This window comes from Mastigoproctus giganteus, chromosome 10 (genome assembly GCF_048544385.1).
Source record: "Mastigoproctus giganteus isolate SK-2022 chromosome 10, ASM4854438v1, whole genome shotgun sequence".
NCBI lineage: Eukaryota > Metazoa > Arthropoda > Arachnida > Uropygi > Thelyphonidae > Mastigoproctus > Mastigoproctus giganteus.
In genome coordinates, this window is record NC_143584.1 from 48,061,610 (window position 1) to 48,084,371 (window position 22,762).

At 38.3% G+C, this 22,762-nt stretch overlaps 1 protein-coding gene across 1 annotated transcript in view; it reads left to right on the forward strand.

Annotated features, from left to right (window-relative positions):
• Polr1A (RNA polymerase I subunit RpI1) overlaps positions 1–22,762 on the forward strand; it is a 476,971-nt gene that overhangs the window by 335,572 nt on the left and 118,637 nt on the right. The window lies entirely within an intron of this gene.

Consider the following 22,762-nt stretch of genomic DNA (forward strand, 5'->3'; position numbering starts at 1 on the left):
GAATACACTATTGCCAAAAGTAACCAAATACATGCATTTTCAAAGATCTGTTATGGATACAATATTGGAGTGGTGGAACCCATGTTTAGTCTCCAGAGCAATGCTTTGGCAAATCCCCATCTCGTGCATCATGCAGTATGATTAATGTCTTTTGATGTTATGCTATGGTGAGGTTATTATATGGATATAATGGCAAGATCTGATCTTCTTTACATTTTGAGAGTACAGCTCTAAAACAGTGTTCACATGCCATCCAGTGGATAGTTCACTGCACCAAACCTATTGGTAACTCTAGGAGGCTTCTGGATCAGCTGGTGTATAATCTCATTGCCTCTACCTTACCAGCCCTACCAGATATTGACTGGAGGGAGTCTGAGTAGTGTATATGATTGATTTTCAAGATTTCATTTCTTCTCTTCCTGTGCAACAACAATGAAATATAATGAAATGAAATATGGTTTTGCGAAGGGAATGGGCTAGAATAGTGGGTGTGTGAATGTATTGTTATCAAGGTTATTATCAAGATTGGAAGAGAAAAGTAGAATTAAAAAAGAGAATGATAGTATTGTTAACTTATAATATATGTAAGTACTTATTAGCATTAGTTGAGGCATATGATGTAAGAAAGCAAGTATATACAGCATCAGCCAAAAAAAAAAAGTCTTCCCATTTTACCCATCCAGTCACTCCAAATGTTTGTCTAGTTCAGCCTACTTATTAAAGCTGGGAGCTGAACTTCCCCTCCTCATAGCCGAGAACCCTGATTTTGCGTAGACTAGTCTTTAAACATTTTAACTCAATGTTAACGAAAAAAATTGACCCTTGGGGGCCACCAGCTTATTTTTATCATTATTATTATTATGATGCCCAACTTATGTACTAACAAAGAGACAAATTGAGGGAAAGATTTCATTACATATGTACCCCGGGGAAAACATGTATTGATTAAAAAATAGTGCCATTCAATGGAAGATTATCCTTCAAGCTACATATAAAAAAAACAAAAGACAAATTTGGAATAAAATAATTCAAAATGAGCAGCAAAGTAGATCTACATATGAATGAATTTACCATAAACTGTGCCTTCAAAGGTTGTATTAGTCTTGATGTATTCATTACTGGATGAGGGACAGACATTATTTTCAGATAATTAGTATACTAGTATTGAACTTGCACCCAATTTACCAAAACAAAACTCACTTGGTGGGAACACTAAGAAGTAATCAGAAACTGGATTCTAGTTAAGTTGTTACATCTACATGTGAAAAGGGTGAAATTGTTACATTAGAAAGAACATAAGTGTTAGTAATAATGAAATGGAAAGGTGAGAGATATTTTGGCCCTCCACAAGACATGCTGACAGTAAAACTATCATCTTACAAAGAAGAAATGAAGCTGAAAAACCAGGCACACAACATACACCTAAACGTGCTGTTATGTGTAAGAGCAAGTTTAAGTGTGTTGTGTGTTGGTTTTATTGTTTGACTTGTTACTGTCATCGGCATAAACTAAGAAAGTGAAAATTTAATTTTAGCTCTAATCATGAACAATAATGATTCAAAATACTTTATCAACTTAACTGATCAAATAAAAGTGAACTCTTCAGCCCTGCATAGATGAGGGAAGTGGTATCTGAAACTAGCATTTGAGTTGCTGTTAGGGTCAGCAGTTGTAAATTCTTGCATCACTTGTAAGAATTCTAAAAATAGAAGACAGTGTGCTATGAGAAAAATCAGAAGGAACGACTACAAAAAGAAAAACATATAAGAGAAATTTAAATGTGTATTGTTCCAGTTGTTATTGTCATCACCATAGATGAAAAAATTAAATTTCAACCCTAATTTGAATATCTTGTTTAGTTAGCAGTATTGTATTTAAATTTAACCGTGTTTCTCTGTTTTATTATTGTATAGTATTAGTCTATAAAATACTGCATAATAAAGAAAATTACACAGCTTATTTTCTGTATGATTTCATAAACTGCGGTATGAGATAAAATATGAACTCTTCAGGCTACTTACTTAAAGCCTCTGTTGGTTATAATACATAGCGAAAACTAAGCAAGGTATAATAGTGCACACAAACAGCGATTGTTTTGTTTGGTGAGATTCTGTGATAAATATAAACCAAAATGTGGTAGCATGTGGACAAATCTTTTTAAAAGAAATTTGAACTAGCAGTTATATATTTTAAAAATAAAAGTTTATATGACTACAACAATATGAACTATTGAGCTAGTATGAAGATTTTTATAAACTTCAAATTTCTCTTTATTATCTGAGTTCTTTTTCTTATAAATTTTGAAATGTTATTAGCATTAGCATTAGTTGAGGCATATGATGCAGGAAAGCAAGCTTATACAGCATCAGCCAAAAAAAAAAAAAAAAAAACTTCCCATTTCACCCATCCAGTAATTCCAAATGTTTCTCTAGTTCTGCCTTAAATTTATTTAAGCTCTAAACTTCTATAACAACAGATGGAAATCTGTTCCAGCAATCAACTACCCACTGGCTAAAGGCAAACTTCCACACATCTATTCTACAACTGTCTTACCTCAGTTTGAATCTATGCCCCTTCAGGTTTTTAATCTGAGCAAGTGGAATATCCTCTCAGCATTGAGCCTGCTCAAACCATTCAAGGCCTTGTACACCTCAATCAGATCCCCTCTCAGGTGCCTAGTCTCCAGATGCTGCAACTTCCAGATCTTAAGCCTTTCTTCGTAAGTGCGCCCCTTTGTACCTCTCACCAATCTTGTTGCCCTTCTCTGTACTCGTTCTAATAACTCTACATCCTTCCTAAAATGAGTCCTCCAGACCTGTATGCAGTGGCACCTCCGTAGCCAGGTGGGCAGGAGCAGCAGTGCGTAGCACATGCTTCTTGATTTGACCTGGGTTCGAGCCCGTGACCACCAAATACGGAGGATGCGGAAAGGTCAGGGAATGACCACCGCATATCCCCAAAGCAATATGGCCTTAGTTGCTAATGCTCCTAAATAACAAACAAACAACAACAACTGTACACAGTACTCAAGGTGTGGCCCGACCATTGCCTTATATAAAGGGATAATCACCTCCTTGTCTCTCCTAGCAAAATTCCTATATATCATTGACAAAACTCCACAACCTGCTCTGGCAGCCCATCTGCATTGCTCAGAGAACTTCATATCTGGCTCCACAATTACCCCCAGGTCTTTTTCATTCTCCACCTCCCTGAGTGTATTACCACATTTTGGTACATTTCTCTTGGGTTACTGCTACCTATATGGAGTACTTTGCATTTGTCAATGTTAAACTTCATTTGCTACCTCTCAGCCCATCTGCTCAACTTTTCTAGATCCTGTTGCAGCAGCGTACTGTCATTAGTGTCCTTAACAACCCTGCCAACCTTTGTATCATCTGCAGACTTGGACATTAAGCGTAGATGATCAATATCATTGATAAATACACAAAACAATGGGCCCAGCCCCGAACCCTGGGGACTCTGCTAATAACATTAGTCCACATAGAACAGTGTCCATTTATTACCACTCTGTCATCTCCCACTCAACCATCCCTTTATCCATTGCAGTAACTTGCCCTTAATGCCATCCCGCTCCAATTTGTACAGCTATCTTCCATGTGCAACAGTATCAAAAGCTTTCTGAAATCCACCTATATGATATCAAAATTATTTTTTGCATTCAATTCCTTTGTGACCACATCGTAGTATCCATTAAAATTGGTCAGACAAGACTTCCCCTTTACAAACCCATGCTGTGTTTGAACTATTACTTCTGTCTTGTTTAGGTGATCCTGTATCACCAGTGACTCCGTTATTTTCCCCAGAACAGAAGTTAAACTAATGGATCTATAATTATTTGTGTCACCTTTTGAACCCCATTTCTGGATTGGGGATACATTTGCACTTTCCAGTCAATGGGGATCTCTCCTGACTCTAAGGATACATAATTATGGCTAAGGGTTTGCTTACTTCCCTTGCTGCCTCCTTCATTATAACTGGATAGGTTCCATCTGCCCCAGGTGCCTTTTTTATGTTTAACTTCAACAATTTCTCCTCCACTTTGCTCTCAATTATTACAAAATCACTTATCTCCCTGTTAGTTTGATAAACTTCTGGCACTCCCCTCATTGAATAACTCCTCATATGTGAATGCAGATGCAAAATACTCATTCAGTTTAACAGCTACTTGAGCGGACCATCAATAGTCGAACCATCTGTGTTAAGTGGACCAAACTGATTCATACCCTTCCTTCTAGAGTATACATAAGTAAAGAACTCTTTGCTGTTTTTCTTTGCGTCCTTTGCCAAAGATTTCTCGTAATCTTCCTTTGCGACTTGATTACAGACTAGCTTATATCTGCCATAAGCTTTTGTGTCGCCTGATAATTTATATGCATCCCATGCATTTTTTGCCTCTGCCTGCGGCTATTAATGTTTTAGTCTGTGTATCCCCCCCTCCCCAAGCTAGCAATTTTACCACCCACCTAACTGCCTCGGTAGCATCAGCAAATATTCTTGCACCCTTTCTATTTAAGTGTATCCCATCTCTGTAGAAGCAGTCTCTCCTATTAGCAAGCACAGACCATGCTGAAAAAAAAATTGTACTTCGTGAGCTTTGCACAATCTCTCCAGGGCCGAATTAATTGACATGGCTCTCATCATATACTCCCTCCTATCGTGTCTGGGCAGAATTGCAGACACTTTCAAATTTAACCCTAACTCGTGACTTTTTTTCAACATTGACCTGTACTTGTTGAGTAAATCTGTAAATCTCTTACTCTTAATATCATTAGTTCCACGTGTACAACAGTATCACCTTTTGTGCCCTTAAAAGATGATTTCTGCCCTTCAGCGTCATCGACTTTTGCTCCTGGCAGACATGCCCTGGTATTGTTCCACGCATCCTTTTGCATAATATATTCCCCGTCTCCTTGACAATAGAGTCACCGACGATAACTAGTTCCTGTGGGACCAGCACATTCTGCTTTGGAGATCGCCTCTGTGTTGCCTGATGTACAGGAGTGAGCTCTGGCGTTTAGTTGGGCAGCTGAGATATTAATCTCAGCCTCCCAACTCAATATATTAATCAATTAATCATATTCATTTCTTCGAGGGCATTTACTTTACACCACCAACTCTCATAGATGCCTATCAGAATGCTGAGTTGGCGCACCTAATTTCTTCACAGTCTCTGCAACTAGCACACACAAAGACATCCTCCTTGGCTAGATCATGTCCTGTTCTAGACAGGTCTGCAAACATTTCACGTTTTGCGCATTGTTTTAGACTGTGATGCATTGGAGAATCACCCCCTTCGGTTCTCCCATGAGCCACAGCACTCTGGCTATTCTGTGAATGCTGCTTTGCTGCTCTAGTCTAGGTCATGATTCCATTAAGTATAATTTAATTAACAATGAACTTTAATAAGATTAATAAATTTTACTGATTAATTGATAATACTATAGTAATCTAACAGATTTCTAATACAGTGCTACATTTTTCGCTGTCTAGTTTTATGGTAACCTTACGCTATTCCGTATTATATAACAGTGGCGGCAAGTTACGAACGTAAAATCTATGGACACTTAAGTATTAAGTTTAAAAATCGCTATCTAATTTCAAAAATAAACCATGGAGCTTGGCTAGAACTATAAAGCTACTTATCGAAAATAATTTAGTATAACAATTAAGTCAATAAAATGACTAAATATAAATGAAAACTTAGCTTTCGCTGGAGCTGCAAAAATCTTGATCAGCGTGGTAATAACCTTGTACCCAATTCTTATGCTTTATTATATATTACTGTGTTTTATGCCACTAGATTACTAAATACTTTATGGTTTCTCTCTCAGGGAGTGTCCTGATTGACATGTTTGAAGTTCACTGCTCAAGAATATAATGAAGGAAATGTAATAAAAGGTATTCAAAAGAACACCATGTGTATCATCTGTCTATCCTCTCTCTAATAATTTCCCTTCAATATGGTCACCTGTATGTGGCGAAGGGACCTCTCAGTGATTCTCCTGGTTCTGCAGATTAGTGTCACTGGAATCCATTGCCCATACCTCTTTTGAACATCTTCACTAATGGCATATGATAAAACCAAGAATATGAAGAGGGTAGATTGAGACAATATGAAGCAGTCCAATGAAATGCCTAATAGGGAATAAGATATAGGCAGAGTTTTTCAACAGACTCGTTTTCGGCTCACAAAATCATACAATGGAATTGCAGAGGTTTTTGCAGCAATATTGATGACATCTATGAATTCACCATTACAATTCTGCTACCATGTGCCTACAAAAAACGAATTTTACACCAAAAATTTCCATTTCAGTCAAAAACTATATCTTCAGAAAAGATCGATCTGAAACTAACAGCCCCCGTGAAACTAACTCTTGGAATCATGAGACCCCTTCAGGTGCATTCCATTGCAAACACCATTAGAAGAGCTGTTGTTGCTAAGCACATAGTAATTGGTATCACATTGACAGTGGTCTCAATACATCTTCCACCCAACCATCTATACACAACTCAGGATTTGGAAAATCTTATTTCTCAATTACTGTCTACTATCTGTCTCTTAGCAGATGTTAATGGTCATCATCAATTGTGGGGTTCTGTGGTCTCAGATGGACATGATGAGCATTATTGAAATGCTACTTGACAGAGAAATTTGACATTGTTGAACATTGGCTTACCCACTTAAATCCATTTTCCTACTGGGTCAATCACTGCAATACATTTCTCAATCTGCTCTCCGATCCTCTTCCCAACTATAGAGTGGCAGTACATGATAATCCTCTAACCAGATATCATTATCCGCTGATTTGTAGCATTCAAACCACCCAGTCCAAACAAAATGGAAATTTTCCAAAGTGAACTGGGCCAAAATTTACCAATCATGTATCTTTTGATGAGGATATCATTGAGTCTTCTGCTATTGACACTGCCACTAAACATATCAAAATGCAGATACTACTACAGCTGCCATCGAACAGTCTCAAATAAGAAACAATTGGCACACCAATCACTAGTGGAATAGTAATTGTAACAAAACAAAAAGAGAAAAAAATGCAGCATGGAACAACTTCTGCAAATATCCCACCACTGCCAACCTTACTGACTTCAAGCGATTGAGAACGAAAGCTTGTTACATCCAGCGAAAGGCCAAAAAAGATTTATGGGTAAAATTTGCCTCCTCAATCAACAAAGATACTGATACCTGAATACTCTGCGAAAAAATAAAGAACTAAGTTTGAAAATATCATATATCACCTTCTCATATTATTAACCGAAATAGAAAGGAGATCTCCTCTTCTGGGGAGATTGCCAATGCCTTAGGAACTGTGTTCTGTGAATTGTCTACTTCAAGCGCATATCAACAGTCTTTTCAAAAAATTAAAGCCAAAGCTGAGAAAAGGAAACTGACCTTCAAAGATACGCGTCCCTTACCCTGTAACCAACCACTCACAATATCCAAACTGAAAGAATCTATATATACTTCAAGAAACAGTGCTACTGGCCCTGGCGGAATTTACTATATAATGCTTCAACCTCTCAATCAGAAATCACTATTGTCATTGCTAAAATTTTACAATCGGATATTCTCAGAACATATATTCCCCACTTCCTGGAAACATTCTTATGTAATAGCTATACCAAAACCTGGAAAAGATCATTCGATTCCTCACAATTATAGACCAATTTCTCTAACCAGCTGCTTGATTAAGACGTTGGAAAAAATGGTTCACCACTGACTCACATGGTATCTTGAATCCCAAAACATAATCAGTAACAATGAGTTGGTTTTCAAAAGAATGGATCTTCCCTAGATCTCATGACAGAAGCTGAATCAATCATAAGAAATGCATTCATCAGAAATCAATCAATTCATCAGGACAAACCAGATCGGACCTTTACGTAAGGGAAAGGGGATAGTAATAAATACACCAGCTGCCGTTGCAGATGAACTCAACAGTTATTTTTCATCGATATTTACAAATGAAAAGCCTTTTGTGGCAATGGGAAATTGTGGGAGCGAAGTTAAAAAATATGTAATTAATGATATTGAAATTTCGCAAGATTATTTAATGAAAAAACTTTCAAGCCTACAGACTAGTAAGGCTCCTGGAGTTGATGGAATATACCCTATAATCTTGAGAGAGGCGGCAAGCGAGTGCATTGAACCACTGAGGCTGGTTATGCGAGCATCACTAGACTCTGAGGAGATTCCCTTGGATTGGAAAAGTGCCAATGTATCTCCCATACGTAAGGGTGGCTCTAAGAGTGATGTGGGAAATTATCGACCTGTCAGTCTGACTTCAGTGTTAGGGAAAATCATGGTGCAGTGATAAAGGGTGGAATTTAGGATCATTTGGGTAGAATTGAAATTCTCAAGGATACTCAGCATGGTTTTGTAAAGGGAAAATCATGTTTAACAAATCTGGTTCGCTATTTCGAAAGGGTCACTCACGAGCTGGATTTAGGGAATAATTTCGACATTGTTTATTTAGATTTCAGCAAAGCTTTTGACTCAGTCCCACATGAGCGGTTGCTTTATAAGCTGGAACAGGTTGGAATCACTGGAAAAATCCTTAGATGGATAGAAGGATGGCTTCAGGGCAGGAGGCAGAGGGTTGGGATAAATGGCTATTCCTCAGATTGGGTTGATGTAAGAAGTGGGGTTCCCCAAGGATCAGTATTAGGACCACTGTTGTTTTTAATTTTCATAAACGACATTGATGAAGGGATAGAGGGCGTGATGTCTAAATTTGCAGATGATGTTAAAATTGGTAGAGTAGTTAATGATCACTGTCAAGCTGAGCTTCTTCAGAGAGACCTAGATAGACTTCAAGAATGGTCAGAAAAATGGCAGCTGTGCTTTAATCCAACAAAGTGTAAGGTATTACACCTGGGAAACAGTAATCCCAAAATAACTTATTCACTTGGTGGAGTTCAACTAAACCCAGTACTGGAGGAAAGGGACTTGGGTGTTACGATACGGTCAGACATGAAATTCTCTGAGCATTGTAAACAGGTTGCAAGGAAGGCCCATGGTGTCCTATCGATGATCTATCGAACTTTTGCAAGTAGAGATAGGGACGTGATAATCCCATTATATAAGGCCTATGTTAGACCACACTTGGAATACTGTGTTCAAGTATGGAGACCGCACCTAAAGAAAGACATCGAGCTTCTTGAAAGGGTGCAAAGAAGGGTAACTCGCCTGGTGAGATCGGCAAAAGGGCGTCCGTATGAAGAAAGACTTCGAATATGTGGGTTGCAGAGTTTGGAAACTAGACACCTTAGGGGAGATTTGATTGAGGTGTTTAAGGCTCTGAGAGGCATCAGTAAAATGAATGAGGACAAAATTTTCAAGATTATAAATGATGCTAGAACTAGGGGACATAAATTCAAGTTACGCGGGGAAATGTTTAGATTGGACTGCAGGAAGTTTTATTTTAGCCAGCGAGTTATAAATTACTGGAATAAGTTGCCTTCATGGGTGGTAGAGGCCGACAGTTTGGGGAAATTCAAAGGTCATCTGGATAGTACTTTCGGGTAAGGGAAGCGCATAGGATGATAGGATTAATTTCCTTTTTATTTAATTTTTAATTTCATTTTATTATTTTTATTTATTTATTAATTATTATTATTTATTTATTTATTTAATTTTTGTTTTTATCATTGTTTTGTTCGGATTTTTTTTTTTTTTTTTGGCTGGTGCAGCATAAGCCATAGGCTTTCTTGCACCATACGGCCGTTACTAATACTAATACTAAAAATACTAATACTAATCAACATCTCGTCATGATATCCCTTGATAAAGAAAAGGCCTTTGGTACCACATGGCAATACAGCATCCTAAGAGATCTCCATTCTATTCATATGTGAGGTTATTTAACATATTTTATTCAAAGCTTCCTTCAACACAGATCTTTCCAAGTTAGGTACTGATAGGTTTTATCTCAAACATACATGCAAGGATGAGTCCTACAAGGCTCTGTTCTTAGTGCTACTCTGTTTTCAATACAAATAAACATCACAAACCGCATTCCAAACACTCTTGACTCCTATCTCTATGCAGATAATCTTACCATATCCTGCCATTCCCAGAATATGATGTGGCGCCTCCGTAGCCAGGTGGGAACGAGCAGCAGTGCGTAGCACACGCTTCATGATGTAGACCGGGGTTCGAGCCAGTCACCACCAAATACGGAGGATGCGGATAGGTCAGGGAATAAACACCGCATATTCCCGGAGCAATATGGCCTTAGTTGCTAATACTCCTAAAACCAAATAACAACAACAACAACCCAGAATATGAACTATATCGAGAGGCATCTACAAATATCCATAAATAACATTGAATTATGAATGGCACAAAATGGATTCAAACTGTCAAGCCACAAATCTACAGCCATACATTTCTGCACAGAATGCTTCCTGAACCTGAGTTGCACTTAGCCAATCGCCCTCTACCAATTGTGAACAGTATTCGCCTCCTAGAACTAATCTTTTGATAAGAAGTTTAACTTCCAGGAGCACATCAAATATCTAAGGACCACTTGCACAAAGAAAATGAATATACTCCCTGTTGTCTCCAGTACATCTTGGGGTGCGATCGTTATACCCTGCTCCATTTATGTAAGTCCCTAATTAGATCTCAGCTGGACTACGGAGCACCTGTTTATGACTCAGCTAGGGAGAGCACTTTAACCCATCTTGCACCCATCCAACACGCTTCTCTAAGGATAGCCCTAGGTGCATACAGAATATCACCAGTTCAAAGTCTTTATGTTGAGGCTCACAAACCTCCACTTAGCATCAGAAGAGAGATGTTGCTGATGAACTACTCAGCTAAAATTAAAAGCCTGCCTACTCATCCTGTTTGGCCACTACTGCATGATCATTAGTGGAAACCCCACTATGCAAATAAACCCAGAACAGTTCGGCCTACTGGTTTCAGATTGTGGAATCTAACAGAAAGCTGGAACATTCAGTTTGATAATATCCTCAGTGAATCAAAAGATCCAGATCCCTCCTAGACTACCTTCACACTTTCTTCTGATGAATACTTTGAGCAATGGGGTAAAGGTTCTATAGCAAATATTGACATTCAACAACTACATTTTGCTCATACACAAAAGTACCCCCAGTTTACCAAGATCTGTACTGACAGTTCAAAGGCTGAGAATCAAGTGAGTGCAGCTACTGTCTTCCCTAATACAACTATTTCAATTTCACTTCCAGCTGAATGCAACAGTTATACAGTTGAGCTCCATGCCATTAAGCTTGCTTTGAAAAACATCTCATTCCTGTAAATAAATAAAAGCATAATATATACTGATTGACAGAGTGCTCTTTTAGTTTAAAAAGCACTTCCTCACCTAAGAATCCTTTATTAAAGCTCATAAGACATAAGCTGTTGCATCTTCATGAGCATCATCAAATTGTTATCTTCTCTTGGATCCGTGGCCATAGTGGTATTCCTGAAAATGAATGTGGAGATGATGCTGCACATTCATCCTTCCAACATAGCCTCTACAAATGATCTAGTCCCATATCCTGATTATAGACAATATATGGAGAACATGCATTGAACAATGGACACTTTTGTGGAAATTGCAAACAAATAACAAACTATTTCAAATAAAACCTGAACCACAATTATGGACTTTTAGCCTTCATAAAAATTGAAAACAAGTAACCTTAGCAGCCAGAACCCGAATGGGTCACACTCACCTCACGCATCTCTATTTGCTTATAGAAAATGATCCTGTGCGCACTACTCACAACCACTTGCAGTAAAACATATACTCCTTGAATGTAGCTTGTTCAACAACGTCCAACGAACGTCTTTTAGTTTAATTTCAGATCTACAACTGTCTCTCAATAGCATCATAGGTAAAGAAGCAAATCTCTCTGACTTCTTTCTCTATTTAAAACAAATTCAAATGTATGACCATTTCTAACTGCTGCACAAGCAGTTTTATATGTAAAGTGAGTTGATTTGGGAGATGCAATATGGCCTAAATAGCCCTTGCACCAGAAAGCATCACCACTACAACAACAACAACGGAGTTTTCCTCAATACAAGACATTCGAAATTGCTCTCCAAGCAACATCTCTTGGAGACATTCCAATTAAAGTAACACTACACAGGACACTGATACTTTAAGTGGTGTAGTGCTGAGTGGGATCCCCTTGAAACATCTGAAGAGGAGATATGCACCAAACTGAGAGACCAAAGGGTGACAGCCATTAAGAGGATATTCGTATTTAAGAGTGAAGGCTAGTTCCAACTAGAGGCCTTATCTTTTTGTTTAACATGCTTGCTTAAACTGCCTACCTCCATCAAGACAGGATATTTGACTGTCCCATAAAGCTCCACATACCCAAACTGATATGAAGTTTTAGATGCCAAAAATATGGGCAATCTCAGGTGGCATGTTATGTCTCTCCTACTTGTGCTTGGATAGGATTTCAAGGACTGCTGGGAGTCAAGTAACAAGTAAAGTGATGAAACAAGTAAATACATGGGCTGTGTTAGGGTAACTAAGAGTAAGAACAGGTGCATGTATACTTGCACGTACACTAATACTAGGAGTATAGTAAATAAACTTGATGAATTTGAAGTGCTGGTCACGACATCAAATGCAGACATTGTTGGGATTTTGGGGACATGGTGTCATTCAGATATAAGAGATGCAGGATTTGAATATGGGAGTACAATGTATACAGAAAGAACAGACAGGAGAGGAGGCGAGGTTATGGTCTTAATTAAGAAGTGCATAAAATCTAAGGCAGTGCATCCAGTTGACATGGGTGACAAGTGCAATGTTGAATCAGTTTGGTGTGACATAAACACTGTGAAGGCAAAAATAAGAGAGGAGTGTGATCACTCCTCTCTAATTTTTGCTCTCCTAATCACTCTGATGAGTACAATGAACAGCTGTACAGAGAAATAGTGGGAAATAAATCAGAATGTCTTATGATAGGTGTTTTTAGCTTTCCATATATTGACTGGAACTTGTGGGTTGGTCACTTGCAGACTAGCAAGATATTTATGGATTAATTGGATGACTGTTATATACAGCTGCACGTTAGAAAGGCAACAAGAGGGAGTAATACTCTTGATATGATTATCAGCAGTGATTATTCATGCATTAAGAGGGCCGACCGGGCTAGCCGAGTGGGTAAAGTACCTGCCCGGCAACCCAAAGGTCGCGGGTTCGATTCCCGCCTCGGGCTTGGATCTAAGTACTGCAAAAACCTTGGGAGGTGCAATATGGCCACAGAAGCCGATGCGCCAGCAACTACCAAATCAATCAAATCAAAATCATGCATTAAGAATCTGCTGATAAAAGAAACACTAGGTGGCAGTGATCACAGGGTATTGATTTCGGATTTACTTAAAGATGTAACTACCATCAAGGCTAAAGGGAGGGAATATTTGCTTTCATAAAGGTTGACTACAGTGGTCTGATAACCTTACTATCAGCAAATTCTAAATGGCATTCAAGAAATTAATCATAGAAGCTACTAGTCTTTTATACCAAATAAGGAATACTCTTCAATAGGCCTAAATGGATGTCAAATCAACTGATGAAACTTGTGGCAGAGAAGAAAAATTATTGGGTGACACAGAAGTCTGTTATGTAAACTAATATGTGATCAAATCACAAGGAAGGTCAGGCAAGCAAAGAAAAATTGAGATATCTTTGGCAAAGGATGCCAAGAAAAACAGTAAAGACTTCTTTACTTATGTAAAAACACTAGAAACAAGGGAATGAATCAAATTGCGGACAAACTGAATGAATATTTTGCATCTACATTCCCACATGAGGAATTGAGGGCGCTCTGGTCGTGGAAGAGAACAGACTACTGGAACAAGTTACCTCTGCAGGTGATTGAGACTGACAGTTGAAGAAATTCAAAGGTCAAGTCAGCTGGTTGGTTACCCACATGAGGGAAAAGTGCATAATTTTTATTTTCTTATTCACCTTTTTTTTTGCATGAATAATCAGCAGTGATTATTCGTGCATTAAGAATTTGCAGATAAAGGAACCACTGGGTGACAGTGATCACAATGTACTGATGTGGGAATTACTTAGATATAACTACCATCGAGGCTAAAGGGAAGGGCTTTTGCTTTCGTAAAGGTGACTACAGGGATCTCGGACAGTTTTAAAATTCTGTACAATGGGATCAACTGATGATGTTATCAACATTGAATTCTAAATGGGAAGCTTTCAGTGACTTAATGTTGGAGGCTACTAGGCTTTTCATTCCAACTAAGAAATATTCTTCGAGGTTTAGGTCTAAATGGATGTCAGATGAATTAATGAGGCACGTGGCAGAGAAGAAAAATGTATCAGGTGACACAGAAGCCTATGGCAGATATGAACTAGTCTGTAATCAAGTCACAAAGGAGGTTAGGCACGCTAAGCAGATTACGAGAAATCTTTGGCAAAGGATGCAAAGAAAAACAATTATGAATCAACAGGGATTACCTTTATTTTAGATATAGGAAGCTTCTTTTCCATCCAACTCTCCTGGTCCAACTCGCTAATAATTCTTGGGGAAGGCGATATCAATTTTGCAAAACATGTGGGACATCTTCCCCACTGTCAGAACCGTAGTGTTCAGACCGTACGGTTTCAACAATTAGCGCTCAAGACTTCTGTCATCAAACACCATACCTCTGGCAGCAAGGAAACCATTACGTGGATTGACATAAAATTAGATTTTTGAAGGTCTAATCTGCTTAATAAATATGGACCGATTATTTCTTTTGGTCCTGTAGCTTGACTTTAGAGTTAAATTTAGGGGTCTAAAAAGTTTAATGGATATGGGGGGGGGGGGATTATTCTCTACATTCCTTAAGTCGGACTAGAACTTTTTGGGGCGTCATGTTCACAGGAATAGAGCAACTCACAATTAATCCGAAACTTTTGTCTTATGTTGTAGTGTTTGTTCTTCACGCATGCATATAAGTGACCAATCGTCGGACAATAGGAATGGGTCTACGAATATTGATTGAAGTTTCATGTAGTTTCATCTCTAAGGTTTCCGCAATAAGTATTTGTGGTAGTTGTGTTGAATATTTATAATTTTTGTTTCATTAAAGCCGAATGAATGTCATTCATTTATTGCGTGGAACGGAAGTTCCGAGCATTTGAACGACCCGCCCGCACAGAAGCTCCGTGTTGTTTTGCTCGAAGCTGTCCACTCCGATGGTAGATCCTACATAAACAGCATCGCAATTTTTGCATGGGATGCTGTATACTAGGTCATGCTGTAATTGGAATGTGGTGTTTGAAGGTCGATTTCTGAAGAATGTGTATAATTTGTCCATGGGTTTTGCTGTGATTTACATGTCGGCTCCCTTGCATATTTGGTTAAGTTAATTGTACCAGTACTCGACATATGGAATGGTGATGAAATGTATTTTGGTTTTGTCGGATTTTTGTGCAATGTTTGTTGCGAGGTGGTTGTTATTTATTTTATCATGGGCTATTGTTTTAACTTTGTTTATATAGGTTAGCAGGTAACCCCTATTTGAGAATCTTCTGGTTAATTAATTTATTTCAGTGGTTAGAGAAGTCTGGGTGGAAGAATATTTAAAGGCGTTAAGAAATTGATTCAGCATGACCGATTTTTTGTATGGTTGGGGATGATAACTGTGGAAATGCAAAAGCATCCCCTTATTAGTGGGTTTTCTATATATGCTGAAATTTAGTTTTTGGTCTAATCTGTGTATGGTAAAATTAAGGAAATTTATGGAGTGGGTTTCTGCTTCAATTTCTAATTCGAATTTTAGTCTCTGATGGATGTTATTAAAAACCTGTAGAATATTGTTTATGGTCAAATGATCTGTGATAATTAGGATGTCATCCAGATATCTTCCGTAATATGTGATCTGTGGTATAAATGGATCAAGATGGATCTTTTCTAATTTGTCTAAGTATAGTTCAGCAATGAGTCCACTGATGTTTAGGCCCATTGGGAGGCTGAAAATCTGTCTGTATATTTTTTCTTGAAAGAGAATGTAATTAGTTTTGTTAGTTCAAATATTCTGTCTTTGGGGAGTCTGGTGTTATTAATTTTTATGTTATCATCGTTTAAGTAGGCCCAGATTATGTCTAAGGCGTAAGGTACATTTACGTTAGTGTATAGTAAAGTCACATCCAGTGAATATGCCTCCGTAGCCAGGTGGGAAGGAGCAGCAGTGCGTAGCACACGCTTCTTGATTAGACTGGAGTTCGAGCCCGTCACCACCAAATACGGAGGATGTGGAAAGGTCAGGGAATGACCACCGCATATCCCAGAGCAATATGGCCTTAGTTGCTAAGCTCCTTAAAAAACCAAACAACAACAACAACATCCAGTGAATATAACTTCATATCCTCTTTGATATGGAGATCTTTGAGGTTCACGAATAAAGTTTTTTATGTTATATGTTAGGAGTTCTCAGAGTGGTTTTAGAATTGGGTAGATGAACATAGCTAAGGAAGCAAAGGCTGAATTCTTATATGACACGATTGGACATATCAAGTATCCTGTTTTGTGTAATTTTACTTGGCCGAATAAGGTTGGGATATTGTATGTGGGGGGCTTTGATTTGTTTAAGTTGGGCCATAGTGATGTGGTCATCTTTCCTATAGGTGCTGAGCATTTTGTTATATTTGTTAACTAAGCTGTTGAACTCTGATGGTGCAACCTCTTCGTATATCATTGTGTCTGAAATGATGGTGTATAATTTATTTATATAGTCTCCTTTATTGAGAATAACTACTGTTTCGCCTTTGTCGGCCTTTTGAATAATAATATCGTGGTTTTGTCTAAGTGTGTGTAAAGCTTTAGCTTCTTCTCTATGTCGTTTTGATATTGAGGTTTTGATATTCATTTTGAAATTGAAGAAGAAACCCACTCCATGAATTTCCTTAATTTTACCATACACAGATTAGACCAAAAACTAAATTTCAGCATATATAGAAAACCCACTAATAAGGGGATGCTTTTGCATTTCCACAGTTATCATCCCCAACCATACAAAAAATCGGTCATGCTGAATCAATTTCTTAATGCCTTTAAATATTCTTCCACCCAGACTTCTCTAACCACTGAAATAAATGAATTAACCAGAAGATTCTCAAATAGGGGTTACCCCCTAACCTATATAAACAAAGTTAAAACAATAGCCCGTGATAAAATAAATAACAATCACCTCGCAACAAACATTGCACAAAAATCCGACAAAACCAAAATACATTTCATCACCATTCCATATGTCGAGTACTAGTACAATAAACTTAACCAAATATGCAAGGGAACCGACATGAAAATCATAGCAAAACCCATGGACAAATTATACACATTCTTCAGAAATCAACCTTCAAACACCACATTCCAATCACAGCATGACCTAGTACACAGCATCCCATGCAAAAATTGCGACGCTGTTTATGTAGGATCTACCATGGGAGTGGCACAGCTTCGAGCAAAACAACACGAAGCTTCTGTGCGGGCGGGTCGTTCAAATGCATCGGAACTTTTGTTCCGCGCAGTAAATGAACGACATTCATTCGGCTTTAATGAAACAAAAATTATAAATATTCAACACAACTACCACAAACTACTTATTGCGGAAACCTTAGAGATGAAACTTCAATCAATATCTGTAGACCATTCCTATTGTTCGACGATTGGTCACTTATAAGCATGCGTGAAGAACAAACACTACAACAAATAAAGCAAAAGTTTCGGATTAATTGTGAATTGCTCTATTCCTGTGAACATGACACCCCGAAAAGTTCTAGTCCAACTTAAGGAATGTAGAGAATAATCCCCCCCCCCCATATCCATTAAACTTTTTAGACCCCTAAATTTAATTCTAAAGTCAAGCTACAGGTCCAAAAGAAATAATCGGTCCATATTTATTAAGCAGATTAGACCTTCAAAAATCTGATTTTATGTCAATCCATGTAATGGTTTCCTTGCTGCCAGAGGTATAGTGTTTGATGACAGAAGTCTTGAGCGCTCATTGTTGAAACCGTACGGTCTGAACACTACGGTTCTGACAATGGGGAAGATGTCCCACATGTTTTGCAAAATTGATATTGCCTTTCCCAAGAATTATTAGCGAGTTGGACCAGGAGAGTTGGATGGAAAAGAAGCTTCCTATATCTAATATAAAGGTAATCCCTGTTGATTCATAATATAATAGAATATAGGAATTATTGAGCACTTAATAGCTCTCTATTATCAAAAGAAAAACAATGTAAATTCTAGAAGGAAAGGGATGAATCAGATTGGACCACTTAACAAAGATGGGTTGACTATTGATGATCATGCTCAGGTAGCTGATAAACTGAATGAGTATTTTACATCTACATTCATATATGAGGAGTTATTCAATGAAGCGAGTGAAAGAAGTTTATCGAACTCTTAACAGGGAGCTAAGTGATTTTGTAATAACTGAGCAAAGTGGAGGAGAAATTGTCGAAGTTAAACATAAAAAAGGCACCTGGGGTGGACAGGCTCTATCCAATTATATTAAAGGGGGCAGCAAATGAAGTAAGCAAACCCTTAGCCATAATTATGAGAGCTTCCTTGGACTCAGGGGAGGTCCCCATGGACTGGAGGTGTGCAAATGTATCACCAATTCACAAAGGTGGTTAAAATGCGACACAAGTAACTATAGACCTGTTAGTTTAATTTGTGTTCTGTGGAAAATAATGGAATCACTGGTTAAAGAAGCATTGCAGGATCATCTAGACAAGACTGCAGCAATAGTTAAGACACAACATGGATTTGTTAAAGGGAGGTCTTGTCTGACTAATTTTATTGGATACTATGATATCACAAAAGAACTGAATGCCAAAAATAATTTTGATATCATATACTTGGATTTCAGGAAAGCTTTTGATACTATTGCACATGGAAGACTGCTTTACAAATTGGAGAGGTATGGCATTAAAAGTAAGTTGCTACAATGGATAAAGGTATGGGTGAGTGGGAGAGGACAGAGTGGTAATCAATGGACACTGCTCTTCATGGACAAATGTTATTAGTGGAGTTCCCCAGGGTTCGGTGTTGGTCCCATTGTTCTTTTGTATATTTATCAATGAAATTGATGAAGGTATATCGAGTTTAATGTCCAAGTTTGCAGATGATACAAAGGTTGGCAGGGTTGTTAACGACAGTAAAGACAGTATGCTACTCCAACTGGATCTAGATAAGTTGGGCAAATGGACTGAAGTGGCAACTGAAGTATAACATTGACAAATACAAAGTACTGCATATGGATAGCAATAACCAAAGAGAAACGTACCGACTGTGTGGTACTACACTCAGGGAAGTGGAGAGTGAAAAAGGCTAAGGGGTAATTATGCAGTCAAATATGAAGTTCGTTGACCAGTGCAGATGGGCTACAAGGGAGTCTTGTCAATGATATATAGCAATTTTGATAGCAGGGACAGGGAGGTGATTATCCCATTATACAAGGCAATGGTCAGGCCACACCTAGAGTACTGTGTACAGTTCTAGAGGCCTCATTTTAGGAAGGATATAGAGTTGCTAGAACTAGTACAAAGAAGGGGAGCAAGGAGTGCTCTTACCAAGAAAGGCTTAAGTTCTGCAAATTGCAACACCTGGAGAGTAGGCACCTATGGGGTGATCTGATTGAGACGTATAAGGCCTTCAATGGATTGAGCAAACTGAATGCTGATGGGATTCTTTCTCAGATTATGTACCTGAGGGGACACAGTTTAAATTGAGGAAACACAGTTGTAGAATAGATGTTCAGAAATTTGCCTTTAGCCAGCATGTAGTTGATCGGTGGAACAGATTTCCATATTTTGTTGTGGAAGTTGATAGCCCAAATAAATTTAAGCCTGAGCTGGACAGGCATTTGGAATGAATGGAGGGGTGAAAAGTGTTTTTTTTTTTTTTTTTTTTTTTTTGGTTGATGCTGCCTCTACTTATGCTAATAAAAGGGAATGCTGGAAGTTTATGAAACTCTGACAGTGAGCTAAATGCTTTTGTAATAACTGGGAGACAGCAAAGGAAGTAAGAAAATCTTTAGCCATAATTATGGGAGCATCCTTGGGTTCATGAGAGGTCCCTGTGGACTGAAGATGTGCAAACATATTCCTAATTCACAAACAGGGGGGGGGGGGGAACAAAGGTTGACATGAGTAATTACAGACTTGTTACTTTAACTTCTGTTACTGGTAAAAGAAGTAATGCAGGATTATCTAGACATGGCCGCAATTATACCTCAGACACAACATGGGTTTTTTATTGGGAAATCTTGTTTGACCATTTTGATTGGATACTATAATGTGGTTACAAAGGAACTGGATGCAAAAAAAATAATTTTCATATCATATGCTTGGATTTCATGGTGCCTCCGTAGACAGGTGGGCAGGAGCAGCAGTGCGTAGCACATGCTTCTTGATATGACCGGGGTTTGAGCCCGTGAGCCAGCAAATACGGAGGATGTGGAAAAGTCAGGGGATGACCACCACATATTCCTGGAACAATATGGCCTTAGTTGCTGCTCCTAAAAACCAAATAACAACAGCTTGGATTTCAGGAAAGCTTTTGATGCTGTTGCACATAAGACTGCTGTACAAATTAGAGTAGTGTGGCATTAAGAGCAAATTACTGCTGTGGATAAAGGGATGGTTGAGTGGGAGAAGATACGGAATGTTAATCAATGGACATTGCTCTTTGTGGACTAATGTTATTAATGGAGTTCCCTAGGTGTCAGTGTTGGGCCCATTGTTGTTTTCTGTATTTTTCTAAATTTCTAAATCATGTCAGACTTAATGTTTAACTTTGCATATAATACAAACATCGGCATTGTGGTGTAAAATGAAAAAGACCCAAGATTTATTGTGTGCTCAGCTATGAAGTTCTCTGAGCAATGCTGCCAGGGCAGCTCATGGGAATTTGTCAATTATATTTTCTAGCCTACAGGCCAGTAAGGCTCCTGGGGTTGATGGCATAAACCCTATAATTATAAGGCAGGAGGCAAGTGAGTGCATTGAAACATTGAGGCTAATCATGAGAGCATCACTGAACTTGGGAGTGATTCCATTGGATTGGAAACGTGCCAATGTATCTCCAATACATAAGGGTGGTTCTAAAATTGAAGTGGAAAATTAGTGGCCTGCTAGTCTAACTTCAGTTGTTGGGAAAATAATGAAGACAATGGTCAATGGTGGAATTCAGGATTATTTAGATAGAAATGGAATTTTGAAGGATACTCAGCATGGTTTTGTAAAGGGAAAATCATGTTTAACTAATCTGGTTAGCTGTTTTGACTGGGTTGCTGAAGAGCTGGACTTAGGGAATAATTTTGACACTGTTTATTTGAATTTCAGAAAAGCATTTGACTCAGTCCAACATGAGCGGTTACTTTATAAGCTGGAACAGGGTGGAATCACAGGGAAAATCCTGAGATGGATGGCTTCAGGGCAGGAGGCAGAGGGTTTTGATAAATGGTTATTCCTCAGATCGGGTTGATGTAAGAAGTGGGGTTGCCCAAGGATCAGTATTAGGACCACTGTTGTTTTTGATTTTCATAAATAACATCGATGAAGGGATAGAAGGCATGATGTCTAAATTTGCAGATGATGTGTAGATTGGTAGAGTAGTTAATGAACACCGCCAAGCAGAGCTATTTCAGGAATCGTCAGAAAAATGGCAGCTATGCTTTAATCCAGCAAAAGGGTGTCCATATGAAGAAAGACTGAATATATGGGTTGCAGAGCTTGGAAACTAGGCACTTTAGAGGAGACGTGATAGAGGTGTTTAAGGCTCTGAGAGGCATAAGAAAAATGAATAAGGGCAAAATTTTCACGGTTATAAATGATTCTAGAACAAGGGGCCATAATTTCAATTTACAGGGGGGAGGAGAGAAGATGCTTAGACCGGATTGCAGGAAGTCTTATTTTAGCCAGCGAGTTATGAATTACTGGAATAAGTTACCTACATGGGTGTTAGCGGCTGACCGTTTGGGGAAATTCAGTAGTCAGCTGGATGATTAAGAGAAAAAGAAATAGGTTGTCTATTTCGTTTTCTCTTATTATTTTTATTATTATTATTATTTTATTTATTTTTTGTTATTTTATTTTTTATTTTATTTATTTATTTTTTTTTTTTTTGGCTGGTGCAGCATGAGCCATAGGCTTCCTTGCACCATGTGGCCATTGTTAATACTAATATACAGGAATTTTGCTAGCAGGGATGAGGAGGGGATTATCCGATTGTATAAGAGAATGGTGAGGTCACATCTTGAGTACTGTATACAGCCTGGTCTGGGGGCCTCATTTTAGGGTGGCTATGGAGTTGCTGGAATGAGTACAGAGAAAGGTAACGAGATTGGTGAGAACAAAGGGGTGCCCTTACCAAGAAAGGTTTCAGTTCTGCAAATTGCAGCATCCAAAGACTAGGCACCTGTGAGGTGATCTGATTGTGGTGTTTAATGTGTTAAATGGATTGAGCAATCTTAGTGCTGATGAGATTCTTATTCTTTCTCAGACCATGCACACACACACGATGGGGCACAAATTTAAATTGAAAATTGAAATTGACGTTTGCAGAAGTTTGCCTTTAACCAGTGGGTGGTTGATTGCTGTAAGGAACTTCCATCTGTTGTTGTGAAGGTTGATAGCTTGAATGAATTCAAAGAAGAACTGGACAAAACTATTGGAGGAAATGAGTAGGTGAAATTGGAGTCGCC